The following is a 27,551-nucleotide window of genomic DNA, read 5'->3' on the forward strand; positions in this document are numbered from 1 at the left end:
GGGTTTTTATCTGAATTCTAAGACTTTCGGTGCTCAAGAGGTCCCTAGTAGCCCTGAAGCAGCGCTGTCTGGGAGAAGACACACCCTCTGAGTAACAGTCTGCAGCTAACAGGGCAACTCTTTGAGGGAACCTGTCTAGCCAGTCTGAACTAACAACACTTAAGGAGTTTAGGGTCATTCTCCTATCCAGGCTCACCCTTGATTTGTCAGGCACTTGAGCCCAGGCTGTTTGGTCCCATAGTTGCCCAAGAGGGCTTTCATGGATGCTGGCTATATTATCCTCCCCTCTTTGCTGCATGGGGATCTTAGGTATCAGTCTGGCTTCGGCCCAACTGACAGCCTAAAGATCACAGCATCCTGGACTGGGTATATGCTTGTTTGAGGAAGTGATCTTCTCCAGTATCCAGCTGCATTATGAGCTGAAGCAGGCAATAGCACCAGTGCAGCATAGCACAGTGAGTACAGCCTTTTATAGCCTAAGGGAAAATCGGAGGAGGGGGGAGGTATTCTCATTTTCTCAGGATTGTTGTTGTGGTGTTTTCTGCGGCTAGCTTAAGCTACCTCTGGAAACCTCTTCTCTGAATTTTTTAGACTTTGTTGCAGCTTTTCTGGGCTGTTTTTTGGTGCCAAAATGCTACCACAATGGCCATCTTGGATTTCCAGATTTTGATTAAAAAGTCTCTATTTGCCTCAAAACCCCTTGATTTGGCTTAAAATCGATTATAATGACTCCTCAGACACTTATATCCCTATATCATGCCAGGTTCCACTAAGGAGCATCCATATGCCACGGCACAAGTGAGTGGGGTGAGAGCCTTGGGCTTAGCTTCCTCTGGTACTTCTAGGGCTCAGCATCATCTGGTACCTCTAGGGCTAGGAAATTGCAAGGGGATCATTCTTCAGGGAGAAAATCCCTCCCAAAGCTCTTGGAGAGTGATTTGACAAAATGCAGATAGAAACATAGAAACATAGAAAGATGACGGCAGAAAAGGGCTACAGCCCACCAAGTCTGCCCACTATTTTGTCCCACCCCATCAAGTTTGAGTGCTAATGACCCAATTCCTTAGCTCGACCTCCTTAGGGATCCCACGTGGATGTCCCATTTATTTTTAAAGTCGAGTACACTGGTGGCCTTGACCACTTGCACCGGAAGTTTGTTCCAGTGATCTACCACCCGTTCTGTAAAGAAATACTTCCTGGTGTCACCATTAAATTTCCCTCCTCTGAGTTTGAACGGGTGCCCCCTTGTGACCGAGGGTCCCCTGGGGAAGAATATATCGCTTTCCGCCTCGACACGACCTGTGATGTATTTAAACGTCTCAATCATGTCTCCCCTTTCTCTACGCTCCTCAAGAGTATAGAGATGCAGTTTGTCCAGTCTTTCCTCGTATGGGAGACTCCCGAGTCCGGAGACCATTCTAGTGGCCATTCGTTGGACTGACTCAGCTCGAAGCACGTCTTTTTGGTAGTGTGGTCTCCAAAACTGCACACAGTATTCCAGGTGAGGTCTCACCATGGCTCTGTAGAGCGGCATCATGACTTCAGGTTGACGGCTGACGAAGCCTCTATTGATACATCCCAACATTTGCCTTGTGGACTTCAGAGCTCAAGAGACCACAGGGTAAGTCCCTAAAAGGGTCCTCTGGGCTTCCTGTTCAGGACTTTACCCCTGATTTTATGAGTCCTATATGGAAAGCTTATGTAAATTGTTGGGGTGGTCCTGTGCCCTCTGAAGGTGCACCTGTGGCTGTGTAAGGGATCTGCCTTCCCAAAGCACACTCCCTCCAGAGAGTTTCTGATCAGGAACCAGAGGACCAGTTAGAGAAAGACTGAGGGTCAGAATCCATGTCTTTACTGCCCCAGAGTGAATCTTGGAGATTTGGGGTCTCAGGCAGAGGCCATTGGTCAAGAGGTGGTGGTGGTCCTTGACCTAGGGGAGGACTTGACTGTACATTGCCTTTTCAAGCCGACAGTCTTGCTGGAGATTATTAGGGATTCATTATGTGAATTAAATCTAGAAGCCCTGCAGACCTTGGCGACACAGTGCTCTGATATAAGCTGCTCTAAGACTCAAACTACATTTTTTCCTTCATGTCCTGACATTACTATGCTAGTCATGGAGCATTGGGAGACCATGGAGGGCTCCTTACTGGTTGCTAGGGCTCTATCCCATGGCTCCTGAATTTCAGCAGCTGTTTGTTCAGCTTAAAGTGGATTCATTGGTAATGTAGGTTACCAAGTGTACTTTCCAGTCTAGTGAGGGAGGTGTTTTTTGAAAGGATGTGCAGGATTACAGGTTAGATGTCCTCAAAAGGCAATTCGAGGACTTGGGACTTAAGACAGCAGCAGCAGCAACTTTGATGGTGGTACGCGCTTGCCATACCAGATTGTGTTGGACTCCTACAACGGATGATGATGTATACCCCAGCTGGTAATGGCAGGGGTTGACTATGTAGCAGATGCTCTTTATTACATAATCAGTCATGAGCAAAGTTTCTGCTTATGCTGTCTCCATTCGCAGAATGCTCTGGATTAGACAATGGGCAGGAAATTTGATTTTTAAAGCAACTGTGAGAAGGCTTCCTTTTAAGGAACAAGTGCTATTTAGTAAGGGATTGGATGATCTATTGGCCAGTGTGGCAGATTGTCGCCCTAAAGCTTTGCCAGCTATCAGGCTATGAGCCCCTAGAGCAGGGGTGCCCAATAGGTCAATCGTGATCGACCGGTAGCTCACCAAAACAAAGTGAGTTGATCACCCAGGACTCACTTTGCCTTGGCGATCTATCGGGCCGATCGGTCTTCCTTTCCCCGACGTCAATTCTGCCGTCGGAGAGGAAGTTTGGGCCAGCCAATCGCTGCCTGGCTGGGCGGAACTTCCTCTCCGACGGCAGAATTGACGTCGGGGAGAAGAATGCTGGTCGGCCCGAAGCAGGGAGAGCATGAGGCGTCGTCGGCGTCAGTGTCGACTTTGGGGCCTGTTATCCATTGGTGGCGTTTTGGATCCTGTTCCCCGATGGCAGCGGCAGTGGCAGTGGCTTGGGGAAGGGCAGGGAGAAAGAAAAAAAGGGGGCAGGCAGGGAGACAGAAGGAAAGAAGAGAAACAGAAAAAAAGAAAGGGAGTATGAAGAGAGAAAGAAAGAAAGGTCAGGGGAGGAAAAGTTGGGGGAGGGAATGAGGTGTGGAGGAGAGGAAGCATTCAGGCTGAAAGAAAGATTGGATGCACAGTCAGAAGAAGAAAGTGCAACCAGAGACTCATGAAATCACCAGACAAAGTAGGAAAAATGATTTTATTTTAAATTTAGTGATCAAAATGTGTCTGAATTTATATCTGCTGTCTATATTTTACAATATGATCCCCTTTACTAAACCACAATAGTGGTTTTTAGCGCAGGGAGCCTGTGAGCGTCGAGAGCAGCGCTGGGCATTTAGCGCAGCTCCCTGCACTAAAAACTGCTATTGTGGTTTAGTAAAAAGGGAGGGGGTGGGTATTTGTCTATTTTTGTATGGTTGTTACTGAGGTGACAGTGCATAGAGTCATCTGCTTTGATCTCTTTGAAAAAAAACCCGGAATAGGAATTAACAATTCTATGCGTACAGTGTACGTTGTGTTTTTTTAAAAATTTTATTGTTGGTAGGTCATTTTGACTTGGTCATTTTAAAAGTAGCTCAAGCTCTTGGCATTTTTGCAAGTACACAGGAAGAGCCTGTGCCCAGAGATTGTATTCTTCACAAAACTACACAAGTGCTAGGTGACCTCAGTCCTCTGGTTCTCGCACCACAGCAGCCTCCAAGAAATCCCAATGAGATCAGGTCTGTAGCCATGCCTCCACAGATAGGCAGGAGGTTGTCAGCTTATGGAACTTCCTGGGTGCTGATCTGCTCAGACCACTTGGTGCTGGACATCAAGCTTGAATTCTGTCACTCACTCCCAGATTTGTTTGTGGACTTTAAGGCCGGGTGACCAGCGAAAGCAGTCAAAGTCTGAGCCACGGTAACAAGGCTGTTAGACATTCAAGCCATAGAGCCCTTATCTCTCAAACAATCGGGCTTGGGCAGATACTCTATATACTTCATAGTACCCAAGAAAGACTCAGATGACTGGAGACCAATCCTGGATCTAAAATCTATCAATGCAACACTGAAAGTGCCACATGGAGACTATTAGGTCAGTTATTGTGGCAATAGTGCCAGGGAAATTCTTAGCCTCCCAAGATTTGACAGAGATCTATCTTCATATTTCCAGATTCCCGGAGCAGTGAAAGTTTTTAAGATTGCTTGTGTCCTTTCTCTTCCCCTGTACCTCTTTAACTTTGCCAACGTGAGAAGCATCTCTAACCTGCTGCCCGCTCTTGCCTCAGCTCTCCTTCTGATGTCACTTCCTGGTTTTGTGTCCATAAATTGACTTCAGAGGGAGAGAACGAGGCTAGCATGAACAGCAGTTTGGAACTGGTGCTCGTGCTGATGAAGCGTTCGAGGTGCTAGAGGGGAAGGCAAGACATGGTCGCGGTGTGAAAGGACTGGGAGACAGAGAGGAAAGGTGCCAGTGCCCCCACCGAGATGGCACCCAGGGCAGTTTGTCCCCCCTTATTACATCACTGATTGTGGTAGCGGCGTATCTCCACAAGGTGGGAATACAGGTGCATCTGTACTTGGACGATTGGTTGATCAGCACTCTATCCAAGTCTGAGGGAGAAAAAGCAATGGCAAAAGTAGTCCAACTGTTGCAGAACCTGAGTTGGATTGTCTTACTGAAAGAAGCCAAGAGAGAGATATGTCTGGCAAAAACGCAGGCGGAAGAGCAAATGTCTAAAAATATAAAAAAGGGAGACAAAATTTTTTTCAGGTATATTAGTGAAAGGAGGAAGATGAAAAATGGAATTGTGAAACTAAAAGATGCTATGAACCGATATGTGGAGAATGATGAGGAAAAAGCAAACATGCTAAACAAATTCTTCTGTTCTGTGTTCACAAAAGAAAATCCTGGAGAAGGACCAAGATTGTCTGTCAAAGTTACACAAGAAAATAGAGTAGATTATGCGCTGTTCAAGGAGGAAAGTGTTTATGAACAACTTGAAAAACTGAAGGTGGACAAAGGATACTGAGCAAACTCAGAGAGGTTCTGGCGGGTCTTATTAAAAGGCTTGTTCAACAAACAGGGCCGCCATCAGAAATTTCTGGGCCCCTTACTGAGCAATCCTATTGGGCCCCCCCACGCACCCCTTCCCCCCCACTTTTGTCCGGGGGGGTGCTATCAGGAAATCGGCAGGGGACAAAAAAAAGTATGACAGCAGTGTTTATTGTTTATTGTTGTGCACAGCAGAAGAATAATACAGGAATTTGTGCTATGGTGGCCTAGGACCAATGTTCCCTCTAAGGATTGATGAGGTGTGTGCAAAAAAAAATATGCATGAGCAACAAGTTACATATTCCACAAATTTATGAGCAGGCGCGGAGGACGCATTTTTAAACAAATGTAGTTTATCCTTGTACTCCTTATGTAATTTTAATCATCTATGGATATGTTTGTATGTTTATTGTTCAAATGGTTTTATTTATTTCCCCAAATTTATTTTTGTTATACGCATTGAAAATATTTGATATTGCGTTTAAATCAAAATCTCAATAAACTTGAAACTTGAAATGAGTGCCCGTGAGATTGTGGGAGGGTTAAATACTCAAAAATTAGAAGAATAACAATTTACTTAAAGTTTTTGCTTCGCCAGCTTTCTGGTATCTTTACATACAGTGGCGTACCTAGCATATGTAACACCCGGGACCCATCATTTTTTGGCACCCCCCCCCCCCCCATCTGTAAGAAAATCATGATTTTTAGTAACAAACCACACGTCACACATGAGTACCTAGGAAAAGGCAGCATCTTACATATTGCAGTGAGCAGTACATCAATACACCCATTGTAAAACTAAACAAGCCAGACCAGCACAGATCAATCCTACATCGTCAATCCTAACAGAAAACCATGTCTTTCAAACACACAGAACACAGAAAACACCTTCGCCTAGTATGGAATATGTCATCACAAACTAACCCCTCCCCCTTTTACAAAACTGTAGTATGGATTTTAGCCATGGTGGTAACAGCCCTGACGCTCATAGAATTCTGAGCATCAGAGCTGCTACCACCATGGCTGGCGCTAAAAAACGCTCCACAGTTTTGTAAAAGGGGGGATAAAATATTAATATACAGTTTCAACGCTCTAGCTCAGAGATGCCCAAACTTTTTGGGCTTGCGAGCTACTTTAAAATGACCAAGTCAAAATGATCTACCAAAAATAAAATTAAAAAACACAAAGCACACTATACGCTGAGAAAATGTTAATTATCATTCCTATTCTGGGTTTTTTTCAAAGAGGTCAAGGCAGATGACTCTATGCATTGTCACCTCAGTAACAACCATACAAAAATAGACAAATATACCCCCCATCCTTTTTATTAAACCACAATAGCATTTTTTAGCGCAGGGAACTGCGCTTAATGCCCAGCGCTGCTCTCGACGCTCATAGTCTCCCTGCACTAAAAAACACTATTGCGATTTAGTAAAAGGGGGCCATAGTGCAAAATATAGACAGCATATATAAATTCAGACACATTTTGATCACTAAATTGAAAATAAAATCATTTCCTTACCTTTGTTTGGTAATTTCATCTGGTTGCACTTTATTCTTTTGACTGTGCATCCAATATTTCTTCCCTTCTTTCAGCCTCCTGTATGCTTCCTCTCCTCCAGACCTCATTCCCTCCCTCAACTTTTTCTTTCTTTCTCTATGTCTGTCTTTCTCTGATTCTGTGCCCCATTTTTTTTGCTTTGTTTCTGGTTCCCTGTCCCTCCCCCCTTCTTTCTTTCTTTCTTCCTTCCTCCGTGCCCCATTTTTTGCTTTTTTTTTCTGGCTCCCTGTCCCCCCCCACCTTCCTTCTTTCTTTCTTCCTTCCTGCCTCCCCCATGCCACCACTGCCGCGGAATAGGCTGCCGCCACAATCTTCTGCACGTGGCCGATCAACTCTCGCTGCCCGACGTCAATTCTAATGTCGGAAAGGACGTTCCGGGCAGCCAGGCAGCGATTGGCTAGCCAGAACGTGCTCTCGACGTCAGAATTGACGTCGGGCCGCCGCGAGAGTTGGTCGGCCCTGCAGGGAAGAGAAGCAGGGAGATCAAAGATACGGTGCCGGCCTGATCCCGATGGCAGCAGTGAGAAGGGAAGGGAAGCAGGTTGGGCACCACTGCTCTAGACGAGCCGCGAGCCGCACGCTAAGGAGAACAGTTGACTGCCCCCCCTTGGTACGCCACTGGAGCAGCAGCGTGTCTGACCGGCTCGTTCGTTCAAAGCTGCGGGTGGCAGCTCCTTGCGAGATCCGCGCCTGCGTCTGAAGCCTCTCTGATGTTGTGACATCAGAGAGGCTTCCGATGCAGGAGTGGATAGCGCAAGGAGCCGCCAACCCGCGGCTTTGAACGAACGAGCCAGCTGCTGCTCCAAAAGGAAGAGAATGATCGCCTCCAGACCGCGGGCCGCAAATAAAACCTGGAGAGCCACACGTGGGCAGCGTGTTTGAGACCGCTGCCTTAGAGGGAACACTGCGGGACCTTGGGGGAGCCCGGGCCCCCTGTCACCTCCGGGCCCCTGAATGCAGGACTGGTAGTACTGCCCTGATGGCGGCCCTGTCAACAAATATCTAGAAACGGGAATGGTTCCTGGTGATTGGAGAAGAGCGGATATGGTTCCTATTCATAAAAGTGGTCAAAGAGATGAAGTGGGAACCTACAGGCCGGTAAGTCTCACTTTGATTGTTGGAAAGATAATTGAAGTGTTGCTGAAAGAAACGATAGTGAACTTCCTAGAATCTAATGGGTTACAGGATCCGAGGCATCATGGCTTTACTAAAGGTAAATCGTGCCAAATGAACCTGATTGAATTTTTTGATTGGGTGACCAGAGAACTGGATCAAAGACATATGTTAGATGTCATTTACATAGATTTCAGCAAAGCCTTTGGCACAGTTCCTCATAGGAGGCTCTTGAACAAACTTGACTGGCTGAAGTTTAGGACCCCAATATGGTGAACTTGGATTAGAAACTAGTTGTCAGACAGACACCAGAAGGTGGTGGTTAATGGAAATCACTCGGAGGAAGGAAAGGTGAGTAGTGGAGTCCCTCAGGGTTCGATGCTGGGGCTGATCCTGTTCAATATGTTTGTGAGTGACATTGCTGAAGGGTTAGAAGGAAAGGTTTGCCTTTTTGCAGATGATACCAAAATTTGTAACAGAGTAGACACCAAGGAGGGAATGGAAAACATGAAAATGGATCTGCAAAAGTTAGAGGAACAGTTTAATATCTGGCAACTAAAATTCAATTCTGGACTAAAATTCAGTGGAAAGAAATGCAGAGTAATGCATTTGGGGATTAATAATTGGAAGGAGCCATATGTGATGGGAGGTGAGAAGCTGATATACATGGATGGGGACCTTGGGGTGATAGTGTCCGAAGATCTAAAGGTGAAGAAACAGTGTGACAAGGTGGCGCCTGTTGCCAGAAAGATGCTGGGCTGTATAAAGAGAGGCATAAGCAATAAAAGAAAGAAGGTATTTATGCCCCTGTACAGATCATTGGTGAGGCCCCATTTGGAGTATTGTGTTCAGTTTTGGAGACTGTATCTGGCGAAAGACAAAAGAAGACTTGAAGCGGTCCAGAGGAGGGTGACGAAAATGGTAGGAGGTTTGTGCCAAAAGATGTATGAGGAGAGATTGGAAGCCCTGAATATGTATACGCTAGACTAGAGGAAAGGAGGGACAGGGGAGATATGATTCAGACGTTCAAATACTTGAAAGGTATTAGCATAAAACAAAATCTTTTCCAGAGAAAGGAAAATGGTAAAAGCAGAGGACATAATTTGAGGTTGAAGGGTGGTAGATTCAAGAGCAATGTAAGGAAATTCTTCTTTACAGAGAGGGTGGTTGATGCCTGGAATACGCTCCCGAGGGAGGTGGTAGAGAGGAAAACGGTGACAAGAGTTCAAAAAAGCATGGGATGAATATAGAGGATCTAGAATCAGAAAATAATAGTAAATATTGAAGACCTAACGCCACTACTGGGCAGACTTGCACGGTCTGTGTCTGTATATGACCATTTGTTTGAGGATGGGCTGGGGAGGGCTTCGATGGCTGGGATGGTGTAGATGGCTGGAGTGAGCTTTGCCGGAGACTTCAGTAGATGGAACCTAAGTACAGAGCTTTGTGTTGTGGCCCAGAAATAGTTAAGAAGAAGGAAAATTTAAATTAAATCAGTATTTTAAAGATGAGTAAGGTTGGTCAGACTGGGTGGACCATTCAAGTCTTTATCTGCCGTCATGTACTATGTAACTTCTGGAAAAGCCACTTAGTACCATCCCAATTGCTCGAGTATTTGGGAAATTGTTTAGGAACTACAGAAGGCTGTGTTTTGCTTCTTGAGTCACGCAAACAGAAGATCTTGAGACAAATTTCAGACTTCTTGAAGATGCAGCACCTACGGCATGGTACAATCTTCAGGTGCTGGGAGCAACTGTAGAGGTGGTTCCTTGAGCAAAGGCTCATATGTGCCCCACTTCCAGACACCCTTTTGTCCCTCTGGTCGCCACAGACAGATCGCCTTCATAGGCTGTTGGCCTGTACAGAGGAAGCACAGCACAGCCTGTGTTGGTGGCTGCAGTCAGAGTCTCTGTAGAAGGGCATGCCCCTCCAGATAGCCTCATGGGTGATAAAGACAACAGATGCAAGCCTTTACGAAGGGAGGGGGGACTCATTGCAGTGGCTATCCAGTTCAAGTCCGATGGACATCTTCTCAGAGGAAGTGGTTGTTAAACAGACTGGAGCTGAGTAGAGAATGACATGGGGAAAAAATCTGTCCCCGTCACCGCCCCGTCCCCGTCCCCCCATCCTCTGCACCACCCCCATCACCGCCATTTCCCTTCACCGCCCCGTCAACCGTCACCGCCATTCCCTTTCACCGCCCCGTCACCCGCCACTGCCATCCATTTCACCGCCCCGTCACCGTCCCCGCAGCATTCATATAAGCCTTAGTACTGTAATATTTAGCTTATTCCTTTCTTATAAATCAAAGTTCCTGCTTCTGAACTAGAGAAAGAGATGTTCAGCTGGTAGGGCTTTGTTTATAAATTTTTATCAACATCAACACAACTAATATACTACTTTATCCTAAAGCAAAAAATAAATAAATAAATAGAATTTTTTTTTCTACCTTTGTTGTGTGGTTTCTGCTTTCCACATCTTCTCATTCAATTCCTTCCATCCACTGTGTGTCTTCTCTCTGCGTCTTCCATTTGCTGTTACTGTGCCTCTCCCTTCACACACACCCCAATTGGTCTAGCACCCATCTTCTTCCCTCCGCTCCCTCATAGTCTGGCATCTGTCTTCTTCCCTTCCAGCAACTTCTCCCCACTCTGTCTTCCACATTTCCCTTCAGGGTCTGTTCCTCTCCACCCTCCTTCAATGTCTGTTCTATTCCTTTCCACCACCACCCTTCCCTCCCTCCTTTACCATCTGTTCCTTTCTACCACCCTTCAGCTCCTCTCATGTGGCCTACCTATCTACTTTCCTCCCTCTTATTTTCTTGGCACGTTACAATGTAATTTGTGCAAGCCACTGGAGCCTGCGAGCACGGTCCCTGTCCCATCCCCACAAACCATCTCGCTTCTGTGCTCCTATTTTCCCCATTTCTAATATCTCCCCTATATATGTGCCATTTCCCCCCCCCCCCCGTGTCCATATACCATCCCCATGGCATGTCCCCTTTATGTCTCTGTCTATGCCCCATGCACATAATTTCCCCTCTTTCTGTTACCTTCCTGTGTCCAGATTTCCCCTATCTTCCTCTTCCATACCAGTGTGTCTCTGCTTTTCAACCCCATCTAGCTTCTCTCCCTCTTTCTTCCCCCTCCCCTGCTTCCCAGCATCTGGCTCACCTGCCTGTCCTCCCCTTTCTTTCCTGCTGTGAGTTTTTCTTTCCATCTTCATCCCCTTGGCCCAGAATCCTTTTCCCTTTCACTCCCTCCTTCCAGTGTGAGCTGGAACTGGCTGACAATATTATATTTTGAATAACTAATTTGTTTGAGGTGTTGGCTAAGGTTGGTTAACAGATCTTTGAGCAGGCCTGGTTCAGGACCTAAATGAGGAAAGCCTGTTCCTGCTTTCTGCTTGAACCCTCGTCTCACCACTATAAAGAGCACGTTGATTAGATAAAACTATTTCACAATTTAAAAAAAAACACAAATACAGTACTGCTGTCACGCTGAGGGATGAAGGTCAGAGAAGGAATTATAGGATTCCAGAATCATTGGGGGGGGGGGTTATAAAAATCAGATCACCAATCTGACCAAAATAAAACAACAAAATGGGACAACATACTCCTACAAGAAATGCTAAACAGAGGCAGTAACACGAGCGATCACGCGGTCCCCACAGCCCCCACCCGCCCGATGGTAGCATTTAGCCCGCTCCCTCCCTCCAGCTCACCTTAGTTTGAAGGCTTTCTTTTTCGGTGACCTGCACGCTTTCAAAGAGCAGCGCACGTACGGCTGCTCAGTGTTCAATCTTCTGCTCTGCTGCAACTTCCTGTTTCCGGTTCTTTGAAAGCGTGCAGGTCGCCGAAAAAGAAAGCCTGCAAACTAAGGTGAGCTGGAGGGAGGGAGCGGGCTAAACGCTACCATCGGGCGGGTGGGGCTGTGGGGACCACGCGATCCTTGATGCCTCACTGCGGAGACAAGACCATTCACCGCTCCACGGGGCGGTGAATGGCCTTGTCCCCGTCTCCGCATCCACTGCTATATTTTTTTCACCGTTTTGGCGGGTTACCCGCGGCTAAATGCGGTAGCCGCGGGTAAACCGCCACCGTGTCATTCTCTAGAGCTGAGAGCCATATAGCTGGCAATACAGACGCTGGGAATTCCCTGGAAACAAAAGCAGTTACAGTTTTCTCAGACAATGCTACAGCGGTGGCTTATGTCAACCAGTAGGGAGACACCAGAAGTGTACCATTAATACTGGAGGCCTAGTTGTTCTGTTGGACATAGATCCATCTGCAGGCAATCTACGCAGCTCATGTAGCAGGTGTGGAGAATGTACAAACTGACTATCTCAGCCGTGAGACACTGGACCTGGGGGGAAGTGGTCATTGTCCAGGAAAACCTTTTTCAATGCATTATGTGTTGTTATGGATGACCAACAGTAGATCTGATGGCTTTGGTGATGAACAAGAAAGCAAATTGTTTCTTCAGCCAAAGATTCAAGTCCAGAAGTGCCAGACTTGGATGTCTTAGTATAACCCGTAGCTGGAGGAAGAACTGTTGTACGTGTTTCCCCCATGGTCCTTGATAGGCCAGGTCATCCGCAGAATAGCATTCCATCCAGGATTGGTAATCCTGGTAGCTCTGGATTGGCCGTGTCTGCCCTGGTATGCAGATGTGGTGTGCCTGCAGAGAGGCAATGGTTTCAAATTGCTGGTTCATCTGGATTTACTCTCTCAGGATTTGGTGTCTATGGAGAATCTGGAACACTTTGGGCTTACAGCATGGCTCTTGAGTGTACAGCTTTAGTGTGGAAAGGGTATTCGGAGGTAGTTTTCCCTACTTTAATGTCCATATGTACTTCTATTGTCCGTATACTTCTAATGTCCTGACATATCATATGTAATCCTTGAACCTTGAACCGCAAGGTAATGGTGGAATAGAAATCACTAATGTAATGTAATGTACTCTCCTTAGAGCTAAGCCAGCAAAAAAAATGAGAAAAGAAATGAAAGAAACAAAAGTAGGTGAATGGTAATGTTCAAGAGGAAAGGTGTTTATTGTATTTGGAGCATTTACCATTGCTTTGTTATTAAAATACTAAGTACCCAAGTCTGCAAATACTCATAAAGGGCAGGGTTCACAAAGCTTTGTTCTCTCCATCCACTGGTTGACAGATACAGCACACATGTTCTGGGATGGTCTGGTGGGACTTGAGGAAAGAAAATTAGCAGTTGAGACCTAATTTCGCTATGTAATATGCGTGTATATACTGTATAGGCCTCTAGTTTTTAGAATTGCTCCTTATAGTTAATCTTGGTTTTTGATTAAGAATCTGTTTGGGCTATTTATTGGTTGAAATATTTTTCTGAAGTTTGATATATTTCATAAATCTGATGATAATATGTTATAATTCATAGGGGATTTCTACAAACAAGGACTTTGAACTATGGAATTCAACCTGTAGAATCCTCCTCATCTTTTCAGCACCTTATTTATCGAATGAAAGATACAGACATTGAGATCAGTATGTGTGGAATAAAGAGTAATGGCATACCAATAAATCTGGATAGATTTGATATTACCAAATATGTAAGCTATTTTCCAAAATCTATCTTTAACAGTTGACCCTGTTATAGAACATTTATACAATTTGGATTTGCTTTTGCTTAAAATAGATAGGATTTGTAGGCTGAGATACCTTTTATTGAACTAACTTAAGAATAATTAATGATGTCATAATACAGGAGCTTCAAAATTACATAGGGCTAGGGCAGATAAAGCTGAGCTCAGAAATGTTTAAAAAAAAAAAATCTAAAAAGTTGCGATCAGAAATGTTAGTTCTTTAATTTAAGCTCCTAAATTTGTGCTCTATTTTCAGCCAAACTTAGGAGCCTAAAGGATCAATATTTAAAGCAATATAACTAACCAGAAATGGCTCCTGGATAGTTAAATCCACTAGTTTAGGGCTAGCTGGATATATTCAGTGGCACTTAACAGGTTAGCACTGCTAAAAATATCCTGTTAGCACCCAACTCAAAACCAACTATTTTGAGAGTGTTCCAGTGGCAGAGTTAGCATTTGACTGGTTAAGTAACAATATTCAGCACATGACCAGCATAAAATTCAGTCTTATCTTTATGTGGTATCTTTAAGTAAACCCAGAAATTCTGTGCTGGAGCCCAGACATGGTTTGGCATTAGTTGTTTTTTTTTTTTTTTAATATAATGCCCCTAAGGTTTTAGCTGACAGAGTATTTTTAGGAAGGGTTACGGAAACTTCAGACACAATGAGCCAAGTGTGTTGAACTTAGGGCTCCTTTTACAAAGGTGCACTAGGGTTTTAGCACACGCACAAAATTACCGCGCGCTATAGTGCACGGTAACCGAAAATCTACCACCTCTTAAAAAGGAGGCGGTAGTGGCTAGCATGCTCGGGAATTTAACACGCGCTATTGCGCGCGTTAAAGCCCTAGCGCACCTTTGTAAAAGGAGCCCTTAGGGGTGGAATAACTTCTAAATTTCATGGCTCCATGTCATTCCCTTTTTGGTTGGGTTGAGAACTTTTCAGCACCCCTCGTATTCTCACTAATAGAATAATGGAATATAATTTCTACACGTCCATCTATTTAAATCTTTAATAAAACGGTTGCCAGACTTTGAATAACACGTTCCTTCAGAACAGCTAAAATCCTTTCAACATCTTATTAAATTGCTGGTGACCAGGAAGTACATGGCTAGAGCCACTTTTGATGCATTTGACATATCTTCCAGAGCTTCTGCAGTGGCTATTGCAATGCATAGAATGGCTTGGCTCCAAGTTTCTGATCTGAAGACTTCAGTGCAAGAACATTTCACTAATGTCCCTTGTAAGAGTGATGACCTCTTTGGGGACCACATTGAAGAGGCTGCAGACAAAATCAAGAAACACAATGGCTCTATGACTACCTCATCTAAGATGCAGGCATTGCAAAAAGCTGTCTTCTTGCAAGTATTCCAATATCTCTAGACATTCTTCTTATTACAATCCCAGATATCATTATAACTAACCTTCCCTAGCAACAGCAGCAGATGAATCCAGAGACCAATGGGATAGCCCACATCAACCAGCAGGCAGAGATAGAGAAACTGATTAACAGGTGGTCCTATTGGCTGGCACTCCTCCTGTCTCATCAGTATGCTCTATCTCCCAGCAGGTGAAAGTCACTGTTCAACTAGCTCCTGGATTATGGCGGTGGCTGGATAACTAATTTCTCCTGTTGAGGTTTGCTCTTCAATGAGACTGCATTTCTATTTCTCCTGTTGAGGTTTCCCTCTTCAGTGAGACAGGGGTGAACGGCTGGACGGTGCCAGCTTTAGAGGTTACACTTGGGCCCTCCCTTGTCCCTGCCTCACCCTCCCTCCGGTGATAGAGGGCCTGCCTTGGTCTCTCATTTCTTCTTTCCCTTAAAAAAAAAAAAAAGAGATCACATGGGCTGAATTGCATTTCTACCCTGCATGTGCTGAGAGACCGGCATTTCAGGCATCTATCTGCACTGAAAGCGAGGTTGTAAATATTTTTTCACATGGTTGGAGCTGTGCGATTGCGGGTTTTGTCCTGTCGTGGTGTGTCATGGCGGTTTTGTGGTTTCTCGTTGCCACGCTGAATTCGGTGCGGTGGTGACAATGTTTTCTTGCCTATCAGGTATAAGCCGCGTGAGCTCGGGGTGTGTTTTTCTCCCGAGTTGCTTGCTGGCATCGCAGGACGTGCGGGAGGTGCGCGGAGTGTTATTTCCCTGCAGAATGCCATTGCATTGGCGCTCTTCTTCTTCTTCTTCTCCGGTGCGGCCTTGGTTCAAGGTTCCACGGGATCTCTCACGTCCCTCTTGTTGTTTTCTTTTTTTTTTTTTAGTTCAATGTTTTTATTAAGGTTTATGAAAAGATACAGTCCAAATGTATATTCAAATACATATACAACATCAGGAGATTGAAGCTAAGAACGCTCAATGTAACACAACAGCAACTACAATCAACTATAGTTGGGTCAAAACATTCTAAGAAATCCAAAGTATTTGGACTGCTTGTAAGAGAACAAGAAAGAAAGAAGAAAGGAAAGAGAAGAAGAAGAAGAGGAAGACAGGAGTGTCTATGAAATAGAACGAACATAAGAGTCCAAGAATTTCCAAGGAGAGTTACATCGTGTCTTGTTCATGGAAAGTCGAGCAATATTTTTCTTCTCATAAGCATATGATTCAAATTTATGATACATGCTCAAAGAGTTCCACCAAAAAGTATAATCCAATGATGAAGAGGATTTCCAATTCTTTAATATGTGCATAAGGGCAGTCACAAACATAGTGTCAATAAGTTTAGGAGGACAATTCGAAAGAACAAAGCAGGGATGTTGAGATCGTAGAATTATAATATCCAAGGAAATTTCTTCCGAGCAATTAGTAACACACTTTATAGTGTCCCAAATGCGAGACCAGAAGGAGCGAACTGGAGTACAGTGGAAAAGCATATGATCAAGGGTTCCGGTCTCTTTCATACAGTTCCAGCATACAGAGTCTTTGTTTAAGGTTGGCTTTCCACATCCGAAAGGGAGTCCATACCGCATTCCACATGATGAAGAACATTGACTGTGAAACTCTGGAGGATAAGAGAGGACGGTTTGTCAAGGACCAAAAAAGATCCCAATCAACATCAGAAAGAGGAGTTGTTAGCATGGATTCCCAGTGTTTCATGGAATGAGAGGAAAAAATAAAGGAGTTGTCCCTTAGTATGCTGTAAAATAAAGAGATTGCTTTGCCTTTCGATATAGCCAGTAAAGACCAATGGCGTATAGTGTGAATGGACGATTCAAAATCAAATCGTATAGATTGAGAGGATATTGCTCCAGTAAGGGAGAGCCATTGAGAAAATGTGGAAGGAGGTAACAAATATGTAGAGCAGAGTATGTCGAAAGGAACAATAGCGGTTTGAGTGGTTATTTGATGAGGAAACCACAGCCCAGCCTGCTGCCATCGTTTCCATGAAAGTGACTTTCCATTATGTTGGAGTTTGGGATTGTTCCAAATAGACAAGAATGGGCTATCTTTAATTGAAATTTCTGCTATCGCATCTAATAAATGAAGGGCATGCTGCGTTGCACTCAACAGAGGGTATCTCCTCAAGTGTCTAGGGATTGGAATTGTTGCCAAACAGGAGACATGTAGTGGTGTACATACAAAACGCTCCATCTCAAACCAAGCTGGAGGATCTTGGGGACAAGGGTCAGTGATCCAATAAGCTCCATATTTGGCCATTGAAGCAATATAGTAAAAATAGAAGTCAGGTAAGTTTAAACCGCCATGAACTTTGGAGGCTTTTAACTTAACGAGAGCAATACGAGGCTTTTTCTTATTCCAAACAAATTCAGAAATTTTTTTATCCAGCCATTGAAAAAATGTTTTCTTACATAAGGATGGGAGCATCGAAAGGGTATAATTTATTTGGGGGGCAAGAGTCATTTTGATGGAAGCAATCCTGCCCCACCAAGATAAATACAATGGAGACCAACGGGATATCGTGTTCAGGACTAAGTTTTTAATTTTAGACAGGTTAAGATCCTGAGCAAGAGTTGAATCCTTATGTATTAAGACACCCAGGTACTTCACAGCCCCACGCGACCATGGGAAGGAAAATTGAGTGAGATCTGAGGGAGAGACATGATCATTAAGGGGGAAAATCTCCGATTTTTCCCAATTAACTGAGTATCCAGAGAGCAGGGAGTATTGAGAGACGATGTTAACGAGAGCAGGAAGTAAATTAGTAGGATCTCTAATAAAAAGAAGAACATCATCAGCATAGGCCGCTAACTTGATGTGATGAGAGGAGGTGGAAATACCTTTAATTAAGGGACATTGACGAATGGCTGAAAGGAGAGGTTCTAGAGCTAAATTAAATAATAAAGGGGAGAGCGGACAACCTTGGCGAGTGCCCCTGTGAAGTGAAAATCTGTTAGAAAGAGAATTATTGATCAAAATTCGAGCTGTGGGTTGTCTGTATAAGGTTTCAACCCATTTCGTAAAGAACGAACCAAAATTATACCATTTCAGGATTCGGAAGAGAAAGGGCCATTCAACACGATCGAAGGCCTTTTCAGCATCAACAGCCAGGCCAATTACAGGATCTGAAAGGGTTTTAGCGTGGGCATTAACGTGATGGAAGAGGCGTAAATTGTCCCCTATATACCTTTGCTTAATAAATCCTACTTGATCTTTATGAATTAGGGAGGGGATCACTCTGTTGAGTCTCAGAGAAAGAAGTTTTGCCATAATTTTATAATCTAAATTAAGAAGAGAAATGGGGCGAAAGTTTTTAACCAAGGTGGGATCTCTGTCAGGTTTAGGAATAACTACAATAGTAGCCTCAGTAAAATTAAATTGTTTATCTGGAGTAGAATGAAGAAATTCGTAGTAAGTATGAAGATGAGGGGCCAAAAGAGATCGAAATTGTTTGAAAAATTCAATAGTGAAGCCATCTGGACCCGGTGCTTTACCGTTGGGCAGGGATGTAATTGCAGCTTCTATCTCAGATATAGTGATAGGGGAATCAAGTTCCAATTTTACAGAGTCCGATAAGGACGGGTGAACCAAGGGAGCAAGAAAAGAATCTATCTCAGAGTCAGAGGCTAAGTGTTCGGATTTATATAGGGAAGTATAAAATTGTTCAAATTGAGAGGAAATCAGAGACCTAGTCTTGACCATCTGTCCTGACGTGTCCTGAACAGCCGCGATATGCAAACGTTTAGATTTAGTTTTAAGGTATCTGGCCAAAGGACGACCCATGAGGTTGTCACCCATGTAATGACCCGAGGACGAAATAAAAATATCTCTCCTGGCTGTACACGAAACCAAAGTATTATATTCGTATTTAAGGTTTTGGATACGCTGATGTATGGACGGATCATATAGATGGGCAGACATATGTTGTAATTCTAGCGTTTTGATAGAAGATTCTAATTCCTTCTCTTTTTGCATGGATTGTTTCTTTTTCCAGGAGGCGAGCTTAATTAATTCACCTCTAATGGTAGCTTTGTAAGCCTCCCAAACAATGGAAGGGCAAACTTCAGGATCTTTGGAGTTAAATTCAAAGAATTCGGTGGTGGAGGATCTTATTTTTTCAGCTATTTCAGTATCTAAGAGTAAAGTATTGTTCAGTCTCCAAGATGAAGATTCTTTACGGGGCGTAGAAAGAAGTAGATGCAGAGAAATGGCCGCATGGTCTGTAAGAGAGATCGGGTGAATAATGGTGTTTGTAAGGTCATGAGTTAGAGAGGAGGACAAAAGAAAGAAGTCTATTCTTGTATATGTATTGTGCGGTGGTGAAAAGTGAGAGTACTCCCTACCCTTTGGATTGAACAGCCGCCAGGGATCGACTAGTGAAAAAATATCTTTGAGGGCATGTAAGACTGCGAAGGACCTGGATTTTGAGTACTTACAGGATGATGATCTATCAATATATATATCCTGAACTTGATTGAAGTCGCCTACTAATATTAGAGAACAAGATCCATATTCCATCAGTACCGTCTGAAGATCATGAAAAAATTCTGGATGATCTAGAATTGTTGTTTTCAATCGGGGAGGCTTTGCTGTTCATGCTGCGGGCGGCCTCAGTGGGTTCTTTGGTTCTCATGAGTTGGCATTTGAGTCGCAGCCACTTCCTCTTCATTGTGGCCATTCTGATCTGCATGAGGGCGTTTTAGAGGAAGACTCGGTACTGTTCCCTGCTTCCAGGTACTGCTTATTCTGGCCTGTGTCAGGGGAAGGCAGAGCGCTGCAGAGTGCGATCAGAGGTAAGCGTGTCTTCTATTCAGGGGTATCTCTTACTCTCTCCCGGGGTCCATGCATGGCGCGGATTTACTGCATTGCATATTTTCATGCTTCTTTGTGCATTTATACAGCACTGCATGGGTCTGGTGGCGCTATAGACTTGGTTATTAGTGGTACTAATTGGAGTTTGGGATTGGAACAGTTTTGGGGCGGCTGTGCTAGGTGCCCTGGCGGAACTTGTCCGCTTATGGTGGGGGGAATACCTTTATTCCTTTCCTATGCTTTTCCTGTTCCTACGCTATTGAACAGGCCTTTCCGGCGTTCCCCTATTTCATGGTAAAGGCTACTCCACTCCGATTCTTTCTGTATCCGAGCTGCATGCAGGCTCTCTCTTTTCAAATCTGGCCCCTAAATGGGATGGTCTAGGGGCATTGCTGGCATATATTGTATTCGATATATCGCCATTGGTTTGATAGCGCCTCACTCTGGTCAACCTGTCATTGCAGCGGTGTCCCGGATTGCCGCTTTTCCGGTTTCTTTTCCAGACATTTGTTAAATGATCTCACGATTCCTGATTGACCCTCCATGATTCCGCCACATACTTCTTTTACCCATGTTTTCTCCGTGGCAGTGCCGAGGCTAACTCTTATGGTAATCCACCTAGAACTGAAAGGTATTGGCGGGATAGACGGCATCAATTTAATGATATATTATTGGAGGGGTGGCAATCATGGATTCAATAACTTGGCAATTAGTTCCATCCCTATGATTTTTCTTTGGGTTTGGGTTCTTGCTGTGGTAGGTGGCGAAGGACAGCTCTTCGGCCTTTGGGTGTTTCATATAGTGCGCTTTTCTTTTAGGGACATAAGGGCATTGGATCCCATTCTGCTGAATTAGTTTCTCAGGGTTACACATTTCTGCAGAAACGCTGGAAGAATATTTACATTTTCCCTATGGTCTCCGTATCGGCACTAGGTTTGCTTGCCTCTCTTTGAGCAGCGCTTTCATTTTTGGCATATGCCATTTCACCTACCCAAGGCTTCAGGCACATTTTAGAAAATGTGGGCGGTGATGCTGTTTTGGCGCTACCAGGTGATTCACCTAATTTCTTCTTGACTGACTGCTTGATTTGGACGTCTTCCAGTCGGGCCATTTGACTGACACGAACTAAGTGGTTTCTTTTCCTCAGATCTTTGGACGTGAATCTTCGAATTTGCACAGCGCTCTCTTCTCCTGTACTATTTGTAGGTATATCGAGGAGATGTTTTATTCCTATAGAAGAGGTATGTGTTCTTCACAGAGACTAGGGCGATGAGTCACGGTCTCGCGTTTGCATTCTTCTTTGGTCCCCATGACCCAGCGTCTGGGATTCTGTGCAGGTTATAGGATCCATGTTGCTGACTCCACTGGGAACTTCGGCTTGCTTTCCCATTGTCGCGCTACAGCAGTCACTTTTGTTCCAGTGGTTCCCGGTATTTCAGGGCTCCAATTATTTGGTTGGCTCCTCATGCATCTCTCCGTATGATTTGATGGCTCAGCAAGAGTTGTCTTTTAAAAGGCATACCTTGGTCTTTACTGGACTGGCTCAGGGCCTCCATACATTCCGGGCTGTCGGGTTGGGGGGCTCGGTGCCTTCCATCCTCAGCTCCAGGAGTCTGGTCTTATGAGGCGCACCAGTACTTGTTCATTCTTCTACTCTTGAGTAGAGAGGTGCGCGGGGACAGAAATCCCACCCGTCCCCGCCAAAGTCCCACCCGTCCCCACCCGTCCCCGTGAGGACTCCCACCCGTCCCCACCCGTCCCCGCGAGGAATCCCTCCGTCCCCACCCATCCCCGCGAGGAATCCCCTCCGTCCCCGTCCGTCCCCGCGAGGAATCCCCTACGTCCCTGCGAGGAATCCCCTACGTCCCCCCCCGTCCCTATAAACTACAGAAATAGTTATTTCATTTAATTATGCTACTGAATTAAAGGCTCTGGTAGAAACCCATTTAAAAAATAAGCAAAAAGACTTTATTAATTTGGAAATATTAATTGGGAAGAATACATACTTTGTAAACGGGTTTCTACCAGAGCCTCTAATGTTTATAAATTTTTATCAACACAACTAATATACTACTTTATCCTTAAGCAAAAAAAAAAAAAAAAATGAATTTTTTTTCTACCTTTATTGCCTGGTTTCTGCTTTCTTCATGTTCTCATTCAATTCCTTCCATCCACTGCCTCTCTTCTCTCTGTGTCTTCCATTTGCTCTGTTACTGTGCCTCTCCCTTTCTCCCCCCTCCCAAATTGGTCTGGCACCCATCTTTTTCCCTCCACTCCCCCCATAGTCTGGCACCTCTGTCTTCTTCCCTGCCAGCGTCTTCTTCCCATTCCCTCTTCCCCATTTCCTTTCAGTGTCCTTCTCCCCCACCATCTTCCCCATGTCCTGTCAGGCAGCATCCTTCTCCCCCCTCTGCCTTCCCCATGTCCTTTCAGCGTCCTTCTCCCCCCTCTGTCTTTCCCATGTCCTTTCAGCGACCTTCTCCCCCCTCTATCTTCCCCATGTCCTTTCAGCGGCCTTCTCCACCCCTGTTTTCCCCATGTCCTTTCAGTGGTATTCTACACCCCTTTGTCTTCCCCAGTGCTTTCAGGGTCCTTCCCCCCCTCCTCCCGTTTACCCCATGTCCTTTCAGCGTTCTTTTCCACCCCTTTGTCTTCCCCAGTGCTTTCAGCGGCCTTCTCCCCCCTCTATCTTCCCCATGTCCTTTCAGCGTCCTTCTCCCCCCTCTGTCTTTCCCATGTCCTTTCAGCGGCCTTCTCCCCCCTCTATCTTCCCCATGTCCTTTCAGCGGCCTTCTCCACCCCTGTTTTCCCCATGTCCTTTCAGTGGTATTCTACACCCCTTTGTCTTCCCCAGTGCTTTCAGGGTCCTTCCCCCCCCTCCTCCCGTTTACCCCATGTCCTTTCAGCGTTCTTTTCCACCCCTTTGTCTTCCCCAGTGCTTTCAGCGGCCTTCTCCCCCCTTAAGCGTCTTTTCTTCTCCACTCCACCTTTCCTCCCTCCCTGCCTCCACCTTTGTGGCGCTTTTGCACCCGACCGACAACAGAATAGGCCCGGTCGGACAAATCTCCCTGTCCTGTAGCCGCAAATCTAAATTACCTTCTTACAGCAGCTGGAGTAGTGAAGCTGCTGTAAGAGGTAATTTAGATTCGCGGCTACAGGGCAGGGAGATTTGTCGGCCGGGCCTATTGTCGGTCGATTGGGGGACCTGACCGGCTGTGCACATTCTCCGGGGCGGACCGCCCCCTCCCCCCTCTTTCGTACCCCATTGCCTTCTCCCTACCTGCCCTGCCGCACACAGCCGACCGGAAGTCTTCCTGATGTCAGCGCTGACATCGGAGGAAGGGAGGGCTTTGCTTAAGCCCTCCCTCCGACGTCAGCGCTGACATCGGGAAGATTTCCGTTCGGCTGTGTGCTGCAACAGGGCAGATAAGGAGAAGGAGACTACCCTCGCGGCTCGAGTGCACTGCGATCCAACCCCGCAGGAACCCCGCGACCCTCGGAGGTGACCCTAGGGGGCGTCCCCACGGGATCCCCGCGCCCCTAGGGGGCGTCCCCACGGGATCCCCGTGACCCAAAGGGGGAACCCGCGGGATCCCCATCATCCCCGTTCCCGTGCAGCTCTCTACTCTTGAGCATGGTCAGGCTACCTTTCTGGAGCTTCAGACCCTTCTTACGGAATACCGCTGAGGTCCTTTCAGTCAGTATTGTGATGGGGGTATTTCTCTACAGCTTGGGCAGTAGGTGATGTACTCGGTTGCCAGGTACAGTTGTTGTTCTGCTTCAATAGGTGGACCCTCATCTTCCTCTTCTGTTGGCGGCTCATTTTAAGGGTCAGGAAAAGAGTTCGGATAGACTTTCTCTCCGTGTAATCTGAGCATGGCCCGTTTATTGTATGTTGCAGTGTACAGCACTGTGTACGCTCTAGGAAGTGTAAACGTTGGTAGTAGTGTATTTTTCTACATCCTGGATATTGGGAATTTTGGCTCAGGCGTTCCAGCTCTTTTTATGGGCGTGAGATCTCCTGGAACTAGACCTCATGGCCTCATCTCACAATTCTATGCTTCCTAGCTTCTTCAGCAGACACTGGGAGTGGGAGTTAGAGGGGGTAACAGCGTGGCTTCTTTCTCACCTCTGGTTTCTCTTTTTCAGTGTTTACCCCAGGCTGATGTTGGCTTGGATTTGACATCTCAAGCTCGCTTTCCGGGCACAGTATTTGTAGAATCTCTGGCTTGGCTGTGCGGATCTGATGAGTCTTTCGACAGCCGGACTTAGAAGTTTCCTGGTATCTCCGGATTTGCTCGCCTGGGGTCCGATCAACATGGATATTCATACTTCTTTGGTATTACGACCTAGCTTTTGTGAGGTCATGACTGACGTGTAAGGGTTATGCGGAGCAGGTTATTTCTTCTCTTATCCAAGCGCTACAGACTCTTGCCTGTGGCTTCTGCTTCCTTTTGGAGGTTTTTGCTTTCTTGGATACTTCTCAACTTTGCTCCCTTCCATGGTTCCTTTTTGGCACAGGTGTATTGCCAAGGGCTTAGCGTTCAATTCCCTTCAGCTTCAAGTGAACATTCTTATCTTGTTACAAGGGCTAGGTATATTGCTCTTCGATTACTTCTCAGCTTCATGTAGTTCAGTTCCTAAATGGAGTACAATCATCAGGTTCTTCTTTGCTGTTTACCGAGGACTTCATTTCCTCCTTGTGCTGTGGAACATGGGGTGTCTTGTGGCTATGGTTTCGGCTCTGCAGTTTCCGAGTTGCTGGCCTTGTTCAGCGGGGATTCCTATTTCTGATTTCCACACTCTGGGGTATCAGTTCAGATGGTACCGCAATTCTTTCTAAGGAGGTGTCATCCTTTCTTTTATGACACGCTCACTTTTCCTTCCTTCTTCCGGGGAGAAGTGATTGGCGAAAGAACTTCATGACCATTCCACCAGAGCGGTGGCTACTTCTTGGACTTGGTCCAGAGGTTTTTTCCTTGGAGGAGTTTTGTCTCGCGGCTGCTTGGTCTTCGGAGAGTGCTTTCTCTCAGCTTTACTGGTTGGATGTGGGGGCGCATTCGGTAGATGCGTTTAGTGCGTCGGTTGTTGCGGAGGCGGCGTTTACTTCCCACCCAGATTGAGGATTGCTTTGCTACATCCCATTGGTCTCTGGATTCATCTGCTGCTGTTGCTAGGGAAGGAAGAATTATGTTCCTACCTGTTAATTTTCTTTCTCTTAGACGCAGCAGATGAATCCAGAGCCCCACCCTTTCTGGTATTTGGCTGTCGGTTTTTTCGTGTGCAACTTTTGCGGTTGGTTGTTGTTGATGGTTGTATTCTGTATAGTTGCCTTTTGCGATTTGTTCTGGGAAAGAAGTTTTTTACATGCTATGCCTATTGATGGTTAGATGTGCTTGGGCAAGGAGCTATACTGATGAGACAGGAGGAGTGCCAGCCAATAGGACCACCTGTTAATCAGTTTCTCTATCTCCGCCTACTGGTAGATGTGGGCTATCCCATTGGTCTCTGGATTCATCTGCTGCGTCTAAGGGAAAGAAAATTAACAGGTAAGAACCTAATTTTTCCTTCTTCATCTGCACGCTCCAAAAACCAGAGATGTCCTAGATAACAGAAGTCATAATCTCAAAATCAGTACAGACAATAATTGTCCTTTTGACTCTCTACTAAAGAGCAATGCCAACACCTCCGTCAATATCCCTCTGGGGCAGGCTTAATCACTTCTACCAGTGTTGGACTCTCATAACATCAGACCAATGTGTATGTAAGGTAGTGGCTCAGGGTTATGCCCAGCACTTAGTATGAAAACCTGCGAACTAGAGAATGACACAGGGAAAAAATTTGACCCAGTCCCCGTGACCACTGTCCCCGCCCCATCCCTACAGCATCCATACAAGCCTCAGTACTGCAATATTTAGCTTATTCATTCCTTATAAATAAAAGTTCTGGTTGCTGAACTAGAGAAAGAGATGTTCAGCTGGCAGGGCTTTGTTTATATATTTTTATAAACACAATTAATATACTACTTTATCCTACAGCAAAATAAATAAATAAATAAATAGAAATTTTTTTTCTATCTTTGTTGTCTGGCTTCTGCTTCCCTCGTCTTCTCATTTAATTCCTTCCATCCACTGTCTGTCTTCTCTCTGCACCTTCCATTTGCTCTGTTACTGTACCTCTCCCTTCCCCCACCCCCCAAATTAGTCTGGCACCCATCTTCTTCCCTCTGGCATCTCTGTCTTCCCTTCTAGCGTCTTCTCCCCACTCTCTCTTCCCCATTCCCTTCAACATCTTCTCCCCACTCTCTCTTCCCCATTCCCTACAACATCTTCTCCCCACTCTGTCATCCCCATTTCCCTTCAGCATCTTCTCCCCACTCTCTGTTCCCCTTTTCCCTTCAGCGTCTTCTCCCCACTCTCTCTTCCTCATTTCCCTTCAGCATCTTCTCCCTACTCTCTCTTCCTCATTTTCCAGCGTCTTCTCCCTATTCTCTCTTCCCCATTTCCCAGCGTCTTCACCCCACTCTCTCTTCCCCATTTCCCAGCATCTTCTCCCCACTCTCTCTTCCCACATAAATGCAAGAGGCAAAGAATGGGTAAGAAATAGGTGTGGCTGCCATTCACATGCATTCCTGCCACATTTACATGACTGCAGTTATTCCAGCTCTATGGCCGATGTACCTGAAGATGTGTAAATGTAGGTTGCTGTATACTAGATTACACTAGCATTTTATAACAGAATTTGCTCTTATAAAATAGGCTTTCACTATGCATCCTTGGGGCACCTAAATGGATACACTCACTTATGGAATTACCCTTACAATAACTAACCTTGAAGCCAGTCTTATTTAAAGATAAATTAATAAGGGTTGCAATTAAAAATTTGTCAAGATATGGGATCCCTGACATTCTCAACGCTTGTTCATCCATGATCTTTCATCACAAAGAGGCTTCTCAATGGTACAAATTAATTAGGCAAAAGAAAACACAGATTTATTGAACTTGAAACTAGATAGAAACAAGAGATCAATATGGATGTTTTGCATTCTTTAGTCAAGGACCTCCAAAATTTGTCGTTCTGCCACCTATCGTTAGACGTCATTCTTTCTGATGCATAGAGCTTACTGGACTCCTCAATGCTTAGCTAAACTCAATACCAAAGTGGAGGATAAATGTTGGTCCTGGGTAATGATGGGGGTTCGCTGCGTCACATGCTACATGACTGCCCTCTATTACATGATTACTGGAGAAGAATATGGCTTGATGTCTGCTCTATACTTCATATATCCCACCCTCCCTCCTTCACTATACTTATATTTGGGGATGTTCTGGGACACTTAAATGTATCTGACGATGAAAATGACTTATTACACTTGCTCATTGTAGTAGCCATCAAAATAATCCTTTCCAACTGGAAAAATCTGGCTGCTGCCGAATATGGAACTTTGTGGAATATAATCTGTCTAATAGCCAAATATGAACGCGTGGCTGCTGAAAGATCCCATGCACTACGTCGTTTGAAAAACTGTGGTCTCCACTGCTGGACTATTCCCTCTTTCCATACCAATCTACTGGCTGAACTGAATGATAGCACAATCACAATTTTCCCTTTGATACTGACATTCATCTCATCTCCACAGCTGCTTGTTTTACAGGTTAGATCTAGTGATCTTTATTGACATCCAGGTTGAGCCACTAATGTTTTTGGCTTTTCTCATGGCTACCAGCTTTGACATACTATTATGTAATGTGTTTTATTAAGCCATGATGCTGTTTATGTAAGATTTCTTTTCCTTTCTTTTGCTCTTTTCCTTTTTTTTTTTTTTTTTTTCTGTTTCAGGTCATTGGATGTCCCTTTGTCTATATTACCGCATCATTTCTGATATTATGAAGCTCACACTAATTAATGCACTTAATGTAATTT

The sequence above is a fragment of the Geotrypetes seraphini genome, chromosome 6 (assembly GCF_902459505.1).
Source record: "Geotrypetes seraphini chromosome 6, aGeoSer1.1, whole genome shotgun sequence".
NCBI classification, from domain to species: domain Eukaryota; kingdom Metazoa; phylum Chordata; class Amphibia; order Gymnophiona; family Dermophiidae; genus Geotrypetes; species Geotrypetes seraphini.